This window comes from Corvus kubaryi, unplaced genomic scaffold (assembly GCF_017639235.1).
Source record: "Corvus kubaryi isolate FWS band 111438036 unplaced genomic scaffold, C.kubaryi_AGA036_p1.0 37249, whole genome shotgun sequence".
Classification (NCBI taxonomy): domain Eukaryota; kingdom Metazoa; phylum Chordata; class Aves; order Passeriformes; family Corvidae; genus Corvus; species Corvus kubaryi.
The window spans coordinates 7,738,812-7,759,912 of NW_024581072.1; the positions used below are offsets into that span (position 1 = coordinate 7,738,812).

The 21,101-nt window shown below is 37.2% G+C and overlaps 1 protein-coding gene across 7 annotated transcripts in view; it reads left to right on the forward strand.

The window, feature by feature from the left end:
- LINGO2 (leucine rich repeat and Ig domain containing 2) overlaps positions 1-21,101 on the forward strand; it is a 506,482-nt gene that overhangs the window by 331,615 nt on the left and 153,766 nt on the right. For 2 of the 7 annotated variants that reach the window (XR_006015296.1, XR_006015299.1), the window contains one exon: positions 1,623-4,469. The exons of 3 other annotated variants lie outside the window; for them this stretch is intronic. The gene's annotated coding sequence lies outside the window, so the exon portion shown is untranslated. Of the gene's footprint in view, positions 1-1,278; positions 1,572-1,622; positions 4,470-21,101 lie in introns of those variants that run through there. 2 more of the 7 variants (XR_006015295.1, XR_006015298.1) reach the window with 2 other exon arrangements.

A 21,101-nucleotide genomic window follows, 5' to 3' on the forward strand; every position in this document is an offset into this window, starting at 1 on the left:
AAAAAGATTACATCAACTGGCTTCCCTTGATCAACTAGTTGGGTTACCTTGTCATAAAAAGAAAAAGGGTTTGATAAGCAGGGCTTTCTACTCAAGAAGCAATGCTGGCTACTGTGTTGTCATTCAGGCGTCATTCAGGTGTTTTTCAATATCTCCCAGAATAATCTTCTCCATAGCCTTACCAGGCAGTGAAGTGAGATTGACAGGCCTGTATTTTACAAGCTCATTCTTCTCTGCCTTTTTAAAAATTAGAACAACATTCCTCAGCTTCCTGTCAGCTAGGACCTCTCTAGATACCCAAGACCATTCAAAAAATCAAGAGAGGCTTTGTGATGAAATCAGTCAGCTCTATAACTATTTTTGAATGAATTTTCTCCCTACAATGGCGAGCAGCACCTCTGTATTCCTCCCACATCACTTGACCTTGCTCCCACATACACCTTCCTTTTTTTGCCTTATCTCCAAAAGAAGATCCCAGGCTGGCCTTTTGTCCTGCTTACTTGATTTCTGACATTTTGGAATTGTCTTTTACTGTGCCCTTAGGAGGTGGTGCTTAAAAAGTGACCCACTGACTTCAAAAGTGATTTTCTAGGGGGCACTGCTCATGGGTTCCTTTAGCAGAAGTGATTCTGCGATTCTGTGAATTACTGAAAGGTACTTGTAAACGGTAAAAAATTTTTTCAAGAAATATTACAACCATACAGAAGCAGAGTTCTGGATAAACATTATAACCATCTGTCAATATGGCACCTGAATTCTTTGCTTGTTTTACTTAGTAAAGATAGGAGTGTGCTTATTGGTATGAGTTTGCATTGCATCATCCAGTTGCATGCTACATTTTCCTTTTAAAGATACTGAGCAAAATGGTACTCAGCAAGCTCTCATGGAACAACTAGCTATAATTGTACTGAAACCTTTCCATGACCTTTCTCAGATAAGATTCTGTTTGGTTCAAAAGAAGTTATTAATTTTGAAATTCAAATGAGAAAAGACTTACAAGTCTATGTCTGAAAATCTGCAATTTTTTAAAGCAGATAAATACTATTTATTATTCCTGACAGTTTTAATGGGTCAATAATTGCAATCGAACTGCATATACTCAGCTAAAACACACTGTCTGGAACATGAGCTTCTCAGTCCCCGTCTTGTTTACCAAGTGATATTTATGGCTTTATACTCCTTTATAACATAGTCATTGATTAAGTGCTCATGTTTCCTTATCCTAAGACATGGCTGAGTATATCTCAATAAAAATGTAAGAATATCTGTGTTTTCCAGGTCCATTTTAAGCATTCTGAGTGTGGTGTCATGAGAGATGCTGTTGTCCATGAGAGATTGGGATTATTATGATCAAATGCTGTATTTTGACTTCACCCAGTGGCTAAAAGATTTGTGGGGTAAAGAGGAAGTGTTGGACTTTTAAAAGCATGAAACAGGTAAGTCTACTGAAATAGGGGGTTCTTTATTGACAGTTTTCAGGCTTTTTTCAATTGCAAGTCCTATCTCACTACTCCCTCCACCAAAAAAATCTCTCTGTTTCACAATCACAAATGAAAATGGCCATTACAATGTTGGTTCTGAGCAGCTCTTTATTTTGTGCAGTAAATTGTTTTTCTTTACAGAAAGCACGTTTTTGACAAAAGGAGGCTGAGTTATTTCCTTGCATTGTGATAGCAGGAAGAATCTCTACACCCAACAGCATATAACCACTCCGAGAAGAATGAAAAAAAATGTAAATAATTAAGTTAACAGAGATTAGTGGAATCTATACAAGTTATATTTTAAGGTTGTTAGGTGCGTGACTTATAGGGCTGATTGCCTCTTTGTTTTACCGCAATGTTTATTTTATTATTAGATACTGAGAATTCTCTTTCATCTCTAAGACTCCTGTTTAAACAATCCATCTCATTCTTTAGAACAATCTGTAGAAACCAATTGACCTATCATAAAGCAATGTGGTAGGGATACATTAAAACATTACCAAAAGTCTGTCGGCCTTGTCTGATTTTGATGGATGTTTCACAAGAGAGGGAGAAAAGCACGAACAGTTTTGTTTCTTTTTTTCTGTATGTTGCTGTAGCTTTTATCTTTTAAAGTCAAAGTCTTAAAAGCTATGCAGGAACATGGCACTCTGGTAAAAACTAAGCTTATGAATCAACATGATGTGCTAAGCTGAGACTCTACCAACTTATGGATCACTTTTAACTTGTAAAGAATAAGGAGTAATATTTTATTTTCCACAGCTATTCAAAACTGTCCTGAAGTGCGTCTAGGGCAGCAGTAGATACTGGTGAACAAATTCCAAGCTTATGCTAATGTGAGTTGTACCATACAAATACACAGTTAGGCTCAGGAAATATTACAGCAGTGTGTTCAGGTGGCACCGTACCTTGTGCTCTGAACTGTACAACCTCCAGACATGACCTCATGGGTAAAAGACAGCCCAAACAGAAGTACAGAAAAACCGTCTTCAAATTAATTTCTTTAGAGTTCTAGGTTTGGAGTACACTCAGATAGATGCAGGTCAGCGATATCTGTATGTATTTCATAGCTGCACTACCATTGTACTCTGCCTGTTTTCAGGAAAAGGTATTTGCGACAGAATTATTTTTGCAACAGTTGGGAAAAGTAAATGTTATTGACCACTTACTGCTGCAACAGAATTATTCTCTGAAGTCTAAACTAGGAATTTAATTAGTAGATTTTTAACAGACTGCATTTTTTGACATTGAACTAAAAAAACTAAAAAAAATAAAGGGGAAAAATGTGAACAAGTGACTGAAATAAGATGACTAACAATTTCGTAAACACAGTGTTGCAACTCATCATCCCCATCACAACTGGGGAATTTTCATGCTGATATGTAGTGAGAAAAAAGAAAACTGTTTAAAATAACATTACATATTGGATAGTGTTTCTAGTTTCACATTATTTTCTTATAGAAATCTGCAGCCTTTTAAAATAGTCTTCTCATATGTTTGTATTTCTCATGGTAGCTTTATTCTGATGATATTAATGGGAAGTTGGAGTCACTGTTGCATCAGGATTCTTTATGCTTCACTAATATTTATCTCCTTAAGACTCAGATTTTTATCCGTTTTTAAAAGAAATTGTTTGTAGTATTTAATTGAAAGGTTAGCTGTTAAATAGAAGTCAACACTGATAACACTATCAATCATAGTTCAAAGCTTTGGAATTGTGTAGTATGTGGAACACAAGAAACAAAAGGCACATGACATTCTTATTTTGCCTTTCAGAAAATACTACTTTTTCTCTCTGCTCTCTCTTATTTGTAGTAGTCTTTTGTGGTCTGTACTGTAAAAACTAAGTATATTTAACTCTTGTTACATTTGTTATCTCAATAAGGGTTCAAACCTTTCACCATTTTCATCAAAGGATAAACTGTTTCCAGTTTTCCATGATACTCTGCTGGCTGAAAAAATGGGCCAAAAAATTAGGAGCTCTACAAACAACTGGGGGGAGAAATCCTTTCTCAAATGTCTTAGATTGCATTGCTAGCCAATGAACTTAGAAAAAATCTCCAAGAAGCAGTGGGAAAATTAATTGCCAAATCAAGATCTTCCTATTTTCCCCTCAAATTTTGCATGGTGGCACTTGATATCCTATCAAGGCCCAGTGCTCTTTTAGGGACTAGAGGAAGAACAAGGGCAATCCTCGTCATCTAAAGAATAGCTCAAATATTTATGTAAGAGACTCTCTTCAGTGCATGGAAACTTAGAGCAATTCCTCGCACAGTAAAAATAAGGCACTATTTTTAGTGGCTTACTGTGGGACTTCTTGCAGGCAAACCTTGTTTTCTGTTTTGTTTTGGTTTTTACTTTGATTTAATGGTGGTATTGCAAGTGTATGAGAAGTCTGTCAGGATATTTCAGTGCTGTTTTTAGCCTCTTATGACATGGTTATAAAATTATTCCAACAAGTTTATCCCAGTCTATCTTGTTCTGTTTTCAACAAATAGTGTTTACCTTTTAAAGTTTCTGCATATCAGAAATTTAAATATAATACAAATACATATGGCAAGCTCAGAATATTTCCATGAGTATTAACAAAAAATGAAAACGTTCCAAAATTTGGTGAGTTCATATCATGAAAGCTTTTCATTTGCCGTTCACAACAAAAGCTGAATATGCTATGTAAACTAGCTAACTATACCGTGCTTTCTGAAAAGACCTGGGGACGATTGTGTGTTTTAGATCTGGAGGCTTTCAGTGACTGATAATAATACCACATCTTTCCTTCAGGGCTATTATGGATGTGCAATAGACTGATAGCTCCCAAGTTAATCTAAGGCTGTTTACAGTAGTCAGCTTACAAAATGAAGCAAGAAGTGAGCATATCTGGGAGTTCAGGGATGAGTTGATCAAGTTTTTGACTGCTCCTGTGATTTACTGAGGATATTTTGAGTTTGACAGACTCCAACCTGTTATTACAAGTTTGCTTCTCTTCGATTTTTCTTCATCTGATTTTTTCCTTTTTTTGAAACCAGGCATTTTTAATGATTCTCTTAAGTTACCTGTGATTTCCTTAATTTAATTTAGAGAATGTTGTCTTACTGGAATAAAAGGCTCCTAAGACATGGAAATACTTGAAAAGAAAATGTTCCTTTCTAAGGTATTCTGTGATGCGTAGTGGTAGAGAAAGGTACTTAAAGGATTGTTTCTTAAGAATTAGAATGCAAAAAAAATTAATCTTTAATCCTTTGCATTTTTTATTTTGTCTTTTTATTGTTAGTCATATCTTTGGATTTTTGGTGCTATAAAGCAAAACACTTCCTGAATGAAAACAAGTTTCTATAAATCTTCTTCTCTTCCCGTTTGAAGTCAGGTGATTAATTTTACTAGAATTATAATAATTTTTTAAATTCCTACAGGGAAAATCTGTTTGCATAGTTAAAATGGGGAAAGAGTATTCAGTAGACCTCTGAGAAAAAGAAAGTGTTGCTTTTCCTGTGTAAATATTGTGGGAATGTGACTTACAAGATACTGATCCTTTAATAAGTATATTGTCTCACTGGAAAATCAAGGATGATTTCTTCCTCTTTTTTCTTTTCTTTTCTACTCGTCCTTGCCATTTTAGTCCTTTACCAGATTTTTCTACATCTGATATCTTATGATGTAAGCAAATTGTGTTGGCAGTGGTGCATATTGGAACTGTCTGTTTCTCTGCTTTGCACTATGGGGGGTCCTCCCCACTGGGTCTTTACTGCCCTTAGATTGCCTAAATACAGCTTCACACAATGGGTGCTATCAGCCCAGAATGGGTCAATATAGAAAGCTTTTGCCTCTTAAAACTCACCCCCACAAGCATTTGTAGAAATGAAATCTCATAATCCTGTTTCTAAAATTTATGTTTCAATTAAAAACAAAGTCACTTCTTCTGAACTTTATTTCTCTAACTCAGCTTCTACCTCTCAGGTTTTATCCTTCTATTCATCATTTTATCACCTCATCAATCAATAAATTTCAATTTTCTAGCAATTTCAGCAGGCCAACAAAGGAAATCAAATGTACCAAATGCCACCATGCTCCCTAATAAAGAAAAATGAGCTCCTAGGGAGAGTTACAAAAATTGTTTCATTACAGAGTATCTCACAAAAAGATGAGACAAAGATGAGACAAGTATGGAGAAAGGCTTAGAGACATCTTGAGTGTGTCAACACAAGTATCCTGTTGCTGACAAGAGAAGCTAAACACACATAACACTGTGACTTCTTGAATAAAGTGTTCCCTGTCACAAGTCAAGGGCCAGCTGAAAAGCAGAAAATATCCAATCTAGATTGGGTTAACAATCAAGGCCCTGAATCTTAACATTCTTTTAATATTTTTCAAGTATTTTTAAAATCTGTGAACCCCTTTAAATGTTCATCATTTCACAGAAATAGATAAATTGGAAAAAAGGGAAAAAATAAAAGAAACAAAAAGATGGATCACTTTGTCAAGGGAAATGCCAAGTTATTTGAGTCATTCCTTCCAGTTCCCAACCCTTTGCTATGCAAAGTGTGGGTATATAAAAATTTACATAAAGGTCTCTTCTTATTCCTCCTTTTTCTTAGATTATCCTGTTGTGTTAGATTTTTATGCTACCATAGGCACATTTAAAAAAAGTCCACTCTTTTTCACAGGTGTTTCTGCATATAGCAATGGTTCAGGTTGTATTTTGATTGTCTGAGGATTTTGTCAAATTCAAATGGCACTTTGAACTTTCTTTCTTTACAATTCCACTATTTTATAGTTCAAGTTTTATGAGATTTTTCTTTTCTGCTTTTATCAGCTGATCTGTTGTGGCACTGTAAAGAAAACATTTATTTGCACACATCTGAGACTACAAGAGCATCATCCTGTGATGAGATGGGAATGAACAAACAACTGCCTCAGTGTGATGCAGCTTGATGGTGCTATTCTAGTTGGGGACAGTTTAATAGAGATTGTCAAAGCAAATACACTTAGCAGCCAGCATACATTGAGATATAAACCTCCTAAAGAAGATAAGCACAATATCTCATGGTCTGTCAAATAAATAGTATGTATTTTAAGAACTCTCTAAATGAACATTGGAAATGATGCAATTTAGCAGCTTCAGATGAGCTGTCCAAGTCTATTGAATAATACCCCATTTTTTCTTCCTAAAAAAGTCAGGATGTAGAATGGAAATTTTCTAATATATGGTCATAAAATAAAATCACCTTTAAAATGTCCTTTGCAATCTCTGTATCATGACAAGTGAAATTCCATGTATCTCATAGAAAATTCAGTGTTGCAAAGTTTTGTGAGTGAAAATAACTTCCTGAAAAAAGCTGAAATAATAATAATAATTATTATTATTATTACTATTATTATTATATTAATAATAATAACAACTCAATTATTAATATTGCAATGCAAAATTTTTGGTTGAAACCTATTAAGTCAGGGAAATATGTGTGTCATTAACATTATTAAACGTCTCTTAATTGTGGAAGTCAAGATCAAGGCTGTAAGATGCTGTAAGACATTAATGCGTAAGGTATTATATATGAAGTACATTGAACAACAATATTTTTTCAACTATTTATGTTCCAGACATTCAAATAATATTCAGGTGATGTTTCCAGAAACTTCAGTGTAGGATCTGGCACTGTTTGTATCCTTGACAATTACTTTACTTTGTGGGTTGCTGCAATTAAATTGGAAGGGCTGATTAGGCATAGACTACAACAAGATAATGCTAGCCATCACATCAAATAGCCATTCATTATGAACAGTAACATATGTTTAGTACTAACAGAGTTCAGCATTACAGGTTCCTATCTTTAATGAGGTATGTTCAAGGAATGAAAGACCAAAAAAGTATCTTGAGAATAACATACTCCTCTATTGCTGTAGAGCTAGCTCAAAACATAACTGAAACTAAATTGTGCATTTCTGTTATCTGTATTTCATATATTTGTGTGGACATATTTATGTATTGTTCCTGTATGGAAAAAAGCACATTCAAAGGCGTGCATGACAGTGTTAGAAATTCTGTCTACAGACTATATATATATGTGTATATATTTACAGAAGATAGATTTTGTTAAGCAATGACATGAACTTTGAACTTCCTCCATCACCTTTTTTGTGTTGCAACACTATCACGGTAATACCCATGCTTGCAGTTGAAAGACAAAGTAATGATTCATTGTAACAAATTCCATGAAATTAGCACATTAATCTTTCCCTTACTTTCTTGTGGTAGTTTTTCCTCTAGCAAATCAGGTGAGCATGCTGGATTTCTCTTTGCATTTGGGAATGTAATCTGCTCTCTGATTCTCTTCGTTCCACTTCTGCTTCACATAGTGGGGAGAAGCACCTCTGGAGCTTCTCCAAAGGTGGAAGTTGCTTCAAAGTTAATCTGCAGCATTCTGTGAGTTGATGTGGTCTGGATGACTGATGTCCACCCAGGCATTCCCAGACTCCGTCTCCTCAAGAGGACAGAACAGAAGAATAAAATGTAAAAACTCACAGGTTGATACAAGCACAGGTAGATCACTTACCAGTTACTGTCATGGGCAAAACAGATTCAACCTGTAGAAGACTGATTTTCTGTATTGAAAATTTAAAATAGAGTAGAATAGTGATAAACAAAGACAAAGCTAAAACCCCTGCCCCTCTCTCTCCATTCCTCACCCACCCCTGCTTCGTCCCAGGCTCAACCTCACTCCTCTATTCCCAGTCCTTTTACTTCCTCTCTGAGTGGTGAAGCCAGATGGGGAATGGAGATTAGTCCGTGATACTTTATCTCTGTCATTCCTGCTTCTTTGCATTGTTCATGTGCTTCAGCATGGGATATCCTCACCACAGAATGCCGTTGTTTCAGAACAGCTCCAGTGTGAATCCTCTCCACAGAGTCCTTCAGAACTGGACTGCTCCAGAAAGGATCCCCCACCAGCCACAACTTCTGTCAGAAGCCCTGCTCCTGTATGGACTCTTCTCCACAGGCTGCAGCTCCTGCCAGAAACATGGTCCAGCATGAGCTTTCTGCACAGCCTCCTTCAGGCATAACCCTGCATGGAGTCCTTCACAGGCTGAAGGTGAATATCTACTCCACTGTGGGCCTTCATGGTCTGCAGGGGAACAACTTGCATCACCATCGTCTTTTCTAGGAGCTGTCAGGAATTTTTTTTCTGGCACCCGGAGCATCCCTTCCTCCCTCTCATTCCCTGACCTTGCAGCCTACAGGGCTCTTTCACATTTTGTCACTCCTCTTTTTTACTATTTGTCTGCAGGATTTTTTTTTTACTCTGTCTTACAGGTGTTATCACAGAGGCAAGACCAGGGACTGGTCTGCTCTGCAGACTATGGGAACAGGCAGAGTTCTGCATTGGCAGCCTTGGTTTCTACTCAGAGAGGCTACCCCTGGAGCTCCACAACTGTCAAAACCTTGCCACTTAAATGGAATGAAAATTTTACTGATTTGCAATGTAATACAGACCATAATCGTCGTTGAATGTATAAAGCTCTAGGAAGAAAGAGGAAAACTGCACAGGTGACAACTTTTTAATTCATTAAAAACACTGGAGAATAAGAAACTCCATTTCTGAAACTGATAAGACCTGCCCCAGGAGACAAGGGTAACTTAGGTTCTTGTTAGTAGCTCTCTTGCAGCAGATTAGAATGTCCCAGTACCTCCCCAGGGAGTTTTACACCTGAGCCAGTAGCGTAAGGGAGGACACTGGCACAATAAAAAGCACTGTGGTGCCTCAGCATGGTCTGCCTCTTATTTGCCTTCTCCCTTACCTGGATCAAAACCCAGCTTGTGGCCTCCAGTGGTGGGTGTTCATCTCCTCTGTCTGATGCAGATCAGAGGTTTCACTACCACACAAAAATCCCTCCTCCTTCCCTTCTTTTGGGGGCAGGGGATGCAAACCTGGCCTCAGCAAAGCACCCACTGCTTTTGCACATTGACAATTGTTTGAGTCATTAACCATTAACCATTAATGTTTCAGCATCTCACAGAAATGTAGATAAAATTTATACAATTTGTATAATTCTATGCACAATTCCAGTGTTTGAAACTGTAGATAATACATTTAGTAGCTTTCAGGTATCTTAGTAATACAGATTACTGAAGTTGTTAACTCCTTAAACGAAAATAAATTGTAGAAGTGTCCACTCAGAGAAAAGACAAACAGTGGAGTTAGCATTCCTTAGCTATAAATTTAAAAAAAAAAAAATAGGAACACCCTGGGTTCAAAAACCATTTAACTCATACAGATTTTTACTGATTGGGTGTTTTTTGTTAAATCTGTAGCTTTTTTTTTTTTTTCATATTGATACATGTGCATTAATATCTTTAAGTAGTATATTTTTTCATATCAAGCCTGACGCATTTCCTGCTTCTATACCATCTTTTAATGAGACTCTCAGATATCATGATGCATAGGTCTTGAGGCTTTTACCCTCGATTTTATTAGAATGACACTTTAAAATAGAAACTTAAGTATTTGTTCCCCTGGGTTTTTTAGTTCATATGATATGCTGTTAATCTGTTTGGATTTGTGTAATAACCAACAGGATTTCCTATTTCTCTCTTTTATTATCAGTGAACAATAATTACAACTATTCAAGATTCCTCCATTTAGCATATAAATTGTAGGATCTTATCCTCTGTTAAAATATTACAGGGAGTGACAGCACAACCATTGTAAGAAAGGGATAGGAATATTTTAATTTTTTCATTTTAACAATACTAAAAAGTAGATCACATAGCATTCTGTTAGCTGGATTTCTAGGGCCCTCTCCATTCATTTTGTATTTAGTTAAATAGTAATACCTTGTCTGAAATCATAGTTATATAAAATATAAAGGCAATTTAAACTGATCGATTACACTTTCCAACTGAAATAGGTTAAGAATATTCATATGCCACATTTTTATATCTCAGCTTAGAAGTGGTCATATCTTAAGTTGAACTCAGCACACTGTCTATAGTTACATTAATGTAGTGCAGGAAGAGAGAGTTCCAGCTCATAACTTTTTCAAAAAAGAATGATTTGTGAACAACTGTTCAGTGTCAGTCTCTTCTACCAAATAACGATTGATAGGACTAGAATAAACAGCTTCAAATTTTGCGAGGGTAACTTTAGATTGGATATTAGAAAAAAAAAAATCTTCTCCAAAAGGGTTGTCAAGCATCAGAACAGGCAGTCCAGGAAAGTGGTTAAGTCACCACACCTGGAAGTATACATAAGTCATATAGATGTGGCACTTAGGACAGGATTTATTCATGGATTTGGCAGTGTTGGGTGAACAGCTGGACTCAAAGGTCTTTTCCACTCTAAAATGCCATCTAGATTTCTGCAAGGCCTTTGATGTTGTCCCACACAACATTGTTATCCAGACTGAAGAGGCATGGATTTGAAGGGTGCACTGTTCTGTGGATACGGAATTAGATCAATGGACACAGACAGAGAGTTGTGGTTAATGGCTCTATGTCCAGGTGGAGGCTGGTGACAAGTGCTGTCCCTCACGGCTCTGTCCTGGGACCGGTGCTCTTCAGTATTGTCATCAATGACACGGACAGTGGTATCAAACACATGTTCAGCAAGTTTGCAGAGGACATGAAGCTGAGTAGTGCAGTGGGCAAAAGAGAAGGAAGGGGTGCCATCCAGGGTAGCCTGGACAAGCTGGAGAATTGGGTCTTCAAGAACCTCATGAAGCTAAAAAACTCCAAGTGCAAAGTGCTGTACCTGGGTTGTGGCAATCCCAAGCACAGACACAGACTGGGAGATGAACTTATTGAGAGAAGTCCTCTGGAGAACAAGTTGGGAGTTCTGGTGAATAAAAAGCTGTACATGACCCAGCCATGTATACTCCTAGCCCAGGAAGCCAACTGTATCATGGACTGTATCCAAAGCAGTGTGGGCAACAGGGTAGGGAGGGGATTCTGCCCCTCTGCTCTGCTCTGGTGAGACTCCATCTGGAACATTGCATCCAGCTCTGGGGTCCCAGCGCAGGAAGGACAGGGACCTGTTAGAATTGTCCCAGGAGAGGGCCACAAAGATGATCAAAGGGCTGCATCATCTCTTCTGCAAAGACAGGCTGAGAGTGCTCTGAGGGTGGTGAGGCACTGGAACAGGTTGCTCAGAGAAGCTGTGGGTGTCCCACCCCTGGAAGTGTTCAAAACCTATTTGGGTGGGGCCCTCAGAAATATGATCAAGTGGCTGGCATCCCTGCCCTTGGTGGAGTGGTTGAACTTATAGGATCTTTAAGGTCCCTTCCAAAAGAAACCATTCTATGATTCTAAATGATTTTGTGATTCTATATGTCTTTTTTATTTGTATAGTGGGGCAACTGATAAAGAAATACATTGTTTTTAACCTCCCAAAATGTAAGACCAGTGAAAGACATTTGTTGTCTTTAGAGAAAAAGGCAGATGGATTATATAAGTTCCAGTTTGAGGCTGCTTATTATGCTTCATCTGAGCATTAGCATAATTTCCTCTAGGTTTCTTTGATCTTTCTTTGTTTGCCTCAGGTCATTTCAAGAGTTAAGCTTGAAATGCTTCAGTCCACTGGAAAAGCACTGTTGTGAATTTTTGCTGCTGCATAGATTTTCTTAGAGCTGGAACTGTACTGCAGTGTCTAAGACAAGCAGACACAGCCCATGCTCTATAACTGAAGACAGAAGAAGGTGATAAGGCTGAATCCTGTCCAGCCAAGGACAGCTGCCAACATGGAGTCATACACTTCTACAGACATCCACTGCGTTCCTTTTCAATCCCCACTACTTCAGAAGAAGCATATTTTAACCATACATTGTGTAGGATCATTCTAACACCTAGTTTCTTTTATTTTTTTTTAATTTATATTTTTATTAGCATGACATTTTCAAATGCTAATCAATGTATGTGTTTACCACTATCCATATTTTACAGAGCCAGTGCAAACTGACCTTTATGCTGTGAAATAAACAGTTGGGAACAGGAGTTTTGAGATGTCTCCCAGTACATGAAATCTTTTATAACATTCAAGAACACTCCTCAAATAAAATCTTCTGATCTAGTTGTGTCTGGGACAGGATTTAACCACTTACAAATACTTTAAGCATTGGGCAGGAATTGAGTTTTTTCTTACATCTAAACGTAATCTAAATCACCTCCTTTTTTCCATTGCACATCAGTAATGCCAGACTGGCATCAAACATGTGGACACTCTTGCACCATTCTCTTTATGTGATGCCACAAGCAAAAGGTATAAAACATCTATGTGACCCAGAACTATTTGCCTTTAACTCACTTTTATAGGCAAGACCCAATCCTCTATTTTGACTCATTTTTCTGCCACACATTAACTGTTTGATCTTAGATTTATTACCTTGTCTCACTGAGCCTCATGCACTGTCAAACACTGGTAATGGTGCTTCTTGGCTCCCACATCTGTCCCATTTGTTTTGATGGGAAGCAATTCGGAGAGTGGGCTGTTGGGCACAGCATCCGCACAGCACTTAGCACCGCAGCGCCACACCATCTGAAGTCTTGCATGCTTGAATGAAATCCGTAAAGAGCTGTATGTAATAAATCTTTCTAAACCCTCCCAGAGGACTTGCATTTTCTATTCCATCTTCAGCAGAGGCAGTGAAGGCACTGACATTTAGTATGAGAGACAAAGTTTCTGTCAGTGGAGTGAGCAAAAAGAGGTACATTTTTCTCAGTCTAGTGTGTGCCTCACCTCTGGCTCAGAGGATTGACTTTTCTGGGTTGAAGGGCAGTTTATTTTCAAGGCTCATTCAGTCTTGGCCTCTGAGCCATGGCTGCAATCAAAGATGTCCATCAGCATTAGCGGTAATTGTTTTATGATAGAGAACTGGAATGAGGCCACCAATTCATTTCCTATAGGCCACAAAGAAGCCATCTAATAGTCACAATTTTCAGTCATTGCTGACCTCAGGCAATTTCATGCCATTATCTGGAGGTTAAAAGCTCCTGATATCATTACCTGACAATAAAGCCATCTAAGCCTTTGAATCCTCATTTCTGAAAAGATTTTTGGTCTGCCTACACTTCCTCTCAGCACTCAGAGCAGCTGTTGGTACCAGAACAGAGAAGTGATTGGTGGTGTCCAGGTTTAGCCAGTCCAGCTACCTGCCTCTGTACACAGTTGTTTTTTGCTGTGTGGCCCAAGGGACCACAGTGGCTTTAAACCATCTGAATCTCACCCAAAGAGGGAGTCAGTATTTTCAAAAACTTTTCAACAAGTAACTGCAGGGGTTTTTATTGCTGTTCTGGGGACTGGTATTTCAAAAGCATTGACAGCATTAGCAGACCTCTTTCCATTAACTTGATATTAGCTTGATAGTAACTTGATATTGGCTTGATATTGCATTTGAAAGCATTTACTCTTTTGGGAGTGAGGTTCAGGCCATTATTTTTGTATGGGTGGTTTTGTTTTGTTTCTTCCTCACAGTGAAATGTTTAATGAATGGTTGCTTTTGCATTTACCCATTTTACTTAGAAAGCTGTTTGAAAGACCCATAGAATATTTCACTCTGAGACACAGTCTTGAAGATGGTTCATGATATCATCTTCTTTACAGTTCCTCTACTGTGTTTTTATGATACAGCTATTGAGATTTCCTAAATTAAGTTTAACTGGTTTTAAAAAAAGAAATGCTTGTATCTCTAGCTATATTTACCAGTATTTTATTGCAAAAAGAGATCCAAGAAAATTTAAAAGGTTGAGAAGGAAGACACATTTCTGTGGAACTAAAAATAGATGGATTTGAGCTTCAAATTATTTTGTCTGCAGTTGACGTTGTTTTTTCATCTTTTGTGTAATGGAGAAAAAAAATCCAACTTAATCATAGAACTATAGAATGGCTTCGGTTGGAAGGGGCCTTAAAGTTCATATGGTTATAGTTTCAATGATCGGAGACACCTTCCACTAGACCAGGTTACTCAGAGCTCCATCCAGCCTGTTCTCTTGAACACTTCCAGGGATGGAGCATCCACAACTTCTCTGGGCAACCTGTTCCACGCCTCATCACCCTCACAGTGTAGGACTTCCCCCTAATATCAAATCTAAACCTACTCTCTTTTACTTCAGTTTTTTAATGAGCCCTTAGAAGACAATTCCCAGTGTGTGTATATATACATAGATATGGATATAGATGATATCGATATAGATACATAAATATATATAGTCCAGCCTATCATTTTAGGCCAATATTTTTTCTCCATTATGAGTAATAAAAGTAATAGCAGAATAGCTTGAAAAAAATACCCAGAATAACACAGTAATTTTCTCTGCTTTGTTAAATAAGCATATAGTTAACATCAGGGATAGCACCATGTTCTTCCTCTACCTTTTTCTGTACTATAATGCACTAAACAGATGACAGTAAGATATTACTCAAATAATATTAAGAACAAAACATACACCCCTGCCCCAGAAAACAGTCTTAAATAAAAGTCTCTGTTTTGTAACACTAAAAATTGCTGAAATATTATTTGAAAGTTTTAAGCTACATTGGTCTTAGCAAATGTTTAAATAGCTGGAAGTCAGAAAGAAGGTACTAATCCTCTGCTTATGGATGCTAGGAGAATACAGATGCATACAGTATTCTTCACTTGCTAATTCTTCCTACAGCCACTTCCAGAGGGGGAATAATGGACCTGGATGTACTGCTGTCATGACCTGATAGGAAACTTTCAGAGTATAGGTAGCAGAATATTTTGAAGACTTCACAGCACTAATTTCTAAAATTAAATTACACATTTACTTGATTTATTTTAGTGTATTTTATTAGGTAAAAACGTTTTATTTCTATTTATTACTTTGTCTTTTCTCCAGTCCACAGGGATGTCATCTCCTTCTCTTATGCATTGTCTAGAATTTCAGATTTTCTTTGTTTTTAAACATGAATTACTGCTTTTAAAAAAGAACAGGAAGGAAACAAGAAAGAGACCTTAGGCCTTTTTAGAATATAAATAGGCATAATCTTTATGTCTGATAGCTCTGCCCAGTGAAACTAAACTTTTGCAGCAAAGCAGATATGTCACAATAAAGCATTCAGAATACTAGAAGTACTTATAATTGGATTACTAACTTTATATTTATTTTGAAAATATTTACTGTCTTATCCCAGAATAAATTCTTAATAATTTTTGATGGAAAAGTAGAAACACTAGCTAATTTCTTCTTAACTTTGTGAAGTGCTGAAACATTTCTTGTTGCTGGGCATGGTTGGGAGTCAGAAATCAGATTAAACAATATTTTTAGTGTCTGAAATCTCATGCTTTTCTCTCTTGTGCTTCCTCTCTACTTCTCTGTCAGATACATAGAAATTGAAGGCTGAATGGCTTTTCTTGAATCAAAACTTTTAAAAAGTATAAGCAGCTTTAAGTGTCACTGTATTTTGAGTGGCTAGATTGAGAAAAGGAAAGAGTGTGAATTCAGCTTTTCAGTCAATTTTAAGAGAGTAAAAAGGATTCCTATTGATTTCATCAGCAAGGTGTTCAGAAGTCTCTGATATAGTCGCCCAGTACAACCACAGATGGGAAAAAGAAATGCTCATTTTTCTCCCTCAAGCCTTCTCTTTTGAAAGTTCTTCTTACTTGCAACATGAGCAGTACTTTTAAAAATAAACCTCTGGAATGGGACTGAACTCTAGCTCAGAAAACCCTTCTGATTTAGATTAAGGATCCACTAGACAGGATTTAAATTTGTAATCTTAAAATGAGAAAGACGAAAAGGAGTGGTAAGGAAATCTAAGGGGACTGCCTTCACAATGTCACCTGGATCTCAGGAATGCATGCATAGTCTTGGCAGTGATGTGACCAAAATGGCAGTGTGCCTTGCAATGCTGGCCTAAGTTGTGCTCACCTAAACTTTCCATCCTGTCTCTTTTTTGCTGCACTAGCTCTGACTGTTGCACCAGTTATTTGGTAAAGATGTTCTGAGGCTGCAAGAATCTAAGTCTTTGAGCCTGTGAATCATCATTAACATCCCTAATTTTCACCCATATAGGCAAAAGCTGTCACTCCAAAGTTGGAAGTCTCTTTCCGTGACTTCAGCATTCTTTTGGTTAAGCTCAGTGGCAAAACAGTACCTGTTAAAAAAAAAAAAAAGATGACTGAACAAGGAACAATGCTTTACATTAGGAAGGTCATCAGTTTCCTTGTCAGAACTGAAAGGAAATGTATTTGTTGTTTCCCTTGTCTTTATTTTACCTTCTACAAACACAAAAATTCCATCAATGATCAGTGAAAAAAGGTATCTTTTCTCAGTGCAATTGTGATTAGACTTCCCCTCTGACAGCATGGACTGAGCTTCAAAAAAAGGTTCTTCTGCTACTCATTTAAGAAAATGGGCCTGATGCTTCACATTTTGCTATTTATGCAGTCCTTTATACCCAGATAAAAGCAGGTATGAAATGCAATCAGTTCAGTCTTGTTCTCTTACATCTGCTATATACAGACATAAATCATGCATGAGCTGCTTAGTAGGGAAGAAACAAGTTTGAAATATCTATGTTTTATGAACTTCAGTAGTTTCCTGTGAGTCAAAACTTGGCTGGGAGAAAAAAAATACTTCAAGGAACTTGGAGCAGGTAATTGCTCCAATCTGTTGTGCTATCTCATGAGCTTTCAGTGATCTGAAACTTTACCTGCCCAAGTTCTCAGTCTGTTGGCATTAATCCTTTCTGGTCCGGGAAAATGTTAACCACCACCTTCTTTGGCCTCCCCAAGGGCAAAATAGATCAGGAGTGTATGAATCTGCTGCTGAAAACTTTTTCTCTTTTAAGTAGTATGAGACAAATATGAGTGACACAGCATAAGTTATTGCCATACAAGTCACGGATTTCCTGGGGGTATGTATGACCACAGCCTGTTCTGTTTCTCACATGTGTGAAAGTTAATTTTGAAGAGTCAGAGGTGAACCAGAGGAGAGGAAATGGGAGGGCAGAGACTCAGCCTTCCTTTAGTGTCTCTTTCATGGAAGTGACTGAGCTTCATGCCTCATAAAATATTCATCACATTGTTTGAAGAATAAAACAACATGTGTGTGTCTGTTCTCAGCCTTCAGGAAAGAGAAAAATTCCTCATGGATATGATTTATATTCATTGTGTAAGCTTTTGTGTGGTTGGTAAGTCAGTGAGAATAAAGATTTTGTGGAAAAATGGTTTGAAAGATGTTCTGTGTTGTAACTCACAGCTCTCATTGTGCTGCAGAAATATGATTTCTTTTTATACATCACTAACAAGACTCTCTGGTGAGATGGATGCTAATCTCCACAGACTGCTCTTCCCCTAGAAAAAAAATATTCCTAGAAGACATTTTTTAATGAGCTATAGGAACTGCCTATCCATATCTATCCCTTCTATTAAAATGAAGGCAGCCAACTTCTGAAGATTATTTTACTGCATTTTAAACAGAAACAAGCATTCAAAAACAAGAAGTGCTTGCAGAAATATCCTAATATATTACTACCTTTTAATTCCAAAATTTTCCTTCAGACTCCCCTTCTGCTTCCTCCTGCCAGTCTCAGAAACAGTGCTGACTGAAACACTGGTGTGGGAACCCAGAATGCAGAGAATATTTCTCTGCCTGTTTTGAAGGGTTCTAACCCCCTGGACAGTACTGGTTTTGGCCTTTGTCCATGGGAAAATTAGCCTAGCCTCTGGGAAGAATTCAAATCTACAATGGTGTGAATTAGGTGATAGAATACTATGTGAGATTATCACAGGGTGAAAAATCTAGAGCTTTTAGGTGTATTTGCATAGTAAATCGATAAAAGCAAAAAACTTCATAATGGAGAATTGTTGTTCTCCAGATCTTCTTCTTCTTCTACTACTCCATATTCTGCAGTAGAAGTAGTTGGGGATGATTGGATACAGAATTCCGCAGTTCCTGTCTACGTGATTTAGGAACTTGTTGGACATTGGTAAAAAAGTGAAAATATCTTGTGTTTTAAGCTTTCATTGGGTAATTTACCTTTAAAAAGGCTGTGAGATCTTGATAAGTTGTCTTCTTGCTGCATTCTGTGCTTTGTGCAATGTCTAGGCCACACCAGTGGCTTGTACTCCTTAGATAAGAATTAATAAACACCTACCTGGAGACTGAGAAGGATGAAGTCCCATTCGCCTCCTTTTTTCTCCTGGCAAAAATCTGAACATCTCCCCCATCAGGGAAGACAACAATTAATGACACAGACAGCATTACACTGGCGCCTTACCACAGTGTCCCTGCCTGTTGTTCAGTTCTCCCCTCATAGTCTTCAGTAGCTCCAGATCTTTCATAATTTCTTTAGTAACATAGTCTTGTTTGTTTTTCTGTGCTGCCCTGTTAAATTTTCTTTCTCATGAAAATAAAGACATTTTTAAATCTTTTGAATCAGTCACTTTCACAGATAAGGTCCAATAGTTTGTAATTCTTTTCTTTGCTGACTATGTGCTATACTATGATCAGTAATATGTCTTTATTGAATTTATTGACAAAATCCAGGTGAACCAAACTTTGAATCTTGCTCGCAGTCTTCTCTTCCAAACAGTGCCTCATGCTGTCGATAATCCTGGGATAACTAAACTAATTTTTTTCACATCATTTAGCATCTATCATCCTTCAAACTTCTCTCCCTAAAAATCTATTTTGCACCTAAGGTTAAACCTTTTTTGGAGGCTCTAATTAGGTCCTCTCTCCTATTTAAAGAGTATTTTCAAATTTCAAAGATGATGTGCATCTCCTCACATGTTGTGAATTGTGGGTCTCCTCAAGCAATCTCCAGTATTCCCTCATGAGTGTATAAATAAAGTATATCTATAATAATATATATAATATATAATATATAGTAATATATATATAGTAATATATAATAAAGTATATATTTGGTGATATATAATCACATGGTTCTTGTCTTAGTACCACTCATCATAACACATAAGTTGACCCCTGTCACAGTTAGGATCAGTTACATGGTGTGGGAACGTGATTTCTGGGGGTGACTGGTTTTTCTATTGGTTCGTCGTGGTCACCATGGCTACATAAATAATGTTTTGGGGGTTTTTCATGGTGGTGAGACAGTCCCAAACTATGGCTGTCCTGGAGTAAAGGAAGCATCACATTCTTCTGTAGTTATTTCCACTGCCAGACAGGTGCAATTCTAGCTTTATTCTTCTATTGTAATTGGAATTACAGAGCAGCTTGCTTTGGGAAAACTAATTCTGTGCAGATGTGAATACTCAGTAATAACTATTAAGAGATAATAATTCTAACAGAAAATGTAATGTTGGGGAGAAGTTATACTGCTTGTGTAATCTGCAAGAATCACGTTCTAACCAGTTTGTGGGATTTAAAAATATGACCCAAATAATTACCTGCTTCAGAAATGCTTTGCTTTCTGATACTTTTTAATGCTTTTTTTCCTATAATATACTGGTATTTGCACTGTCATCAGACCTTGGCCATGGTCCAGGTCTCATTTATACTTGGTGGTGTATGAAAGAATAAGAACTCTCTTTCCCGAGATGTTTACAATGTGAGACAGCAGCTGGAAACGACATGCCAGGGGAGTACAAGACTGAGGCAATACTGATCGATACACTGGGCAGTGATCTCAGCAGTACCTAATCGATGGGGGTTTTTTATGCAAACAGCACCTAAATAGTGTTAAGGAGACTCTGGGACAGTTTATATGAAGTTCTAAAGTTGTGAGAAAAAGCATAGAAACAGAGGTCCATCTATTATATAGTGTCAAATCCATAAATGGTGAGATGAAAATTATGTTGTATTTGAAAAAGTTTTAGTAATACTGGGGCAATGCAACCAGCAATCTGAACTGAAATATTTTCCATCTAGCACTTGGCCATAGAAGGCCTTGGCATAAATAATTGTTTAAGATTTCAGAGTTTTTTATAGGGCATCAAAGTTTATTTCAGGTTCATTTCAGCTGTCCCTTTTTTCAGAAAGCCCTGTCAGCTGCAGAATACCTGAAAGGCTCTGCAAGATAGTCTGCCTGAAGACAGGCTGACATTATGCTCTTTATCCTAGAATTTTGCCCATGAGTCAACTTTGTTATGTGTAAAATGGGAGAAATGCTGTTCCATTTTCAGTCCAAGGGGCAGATCCCTAGTTTCAGAATAATAGTTTTAGTGACAGTAATTGATTTGAGGAAAAAAGTTAAATATTTATATAAAAGCAAAAATACATCAGAAAGAAGTCTGCATGCCCACAGGTTCATTAGGCAACCTGTTTCAGACTTTTCCCCCTTGTGACTAAAACTGTCTTCCTTATATCCCACCTTGACCTACTCTTTCAGGAGATACTCTTCCAATGTAAAACCAGTGCCACTTGTCTTGTCACTACAGGCCATGGTAAAAAGTCTTTCTCTGTCTTTCATATAAACATTCTTTAAATATTGAAAGGCCACAAGGTTATGTCCCTTTTTGCTAAGCAAAATACTACAGACTACAATTGCTAAGCAAAATGCTACAGACTACAATTATATGGAAAATATGCGTGGCAATTTTATTTTCTTAGCGCTTATCTGGTTTATAGCTGCATCGCAGTGACAAGCTTTGGAAAACTTTGATTCTTAGACCAAAAAAAGAGTCACCACAGATTTTTTG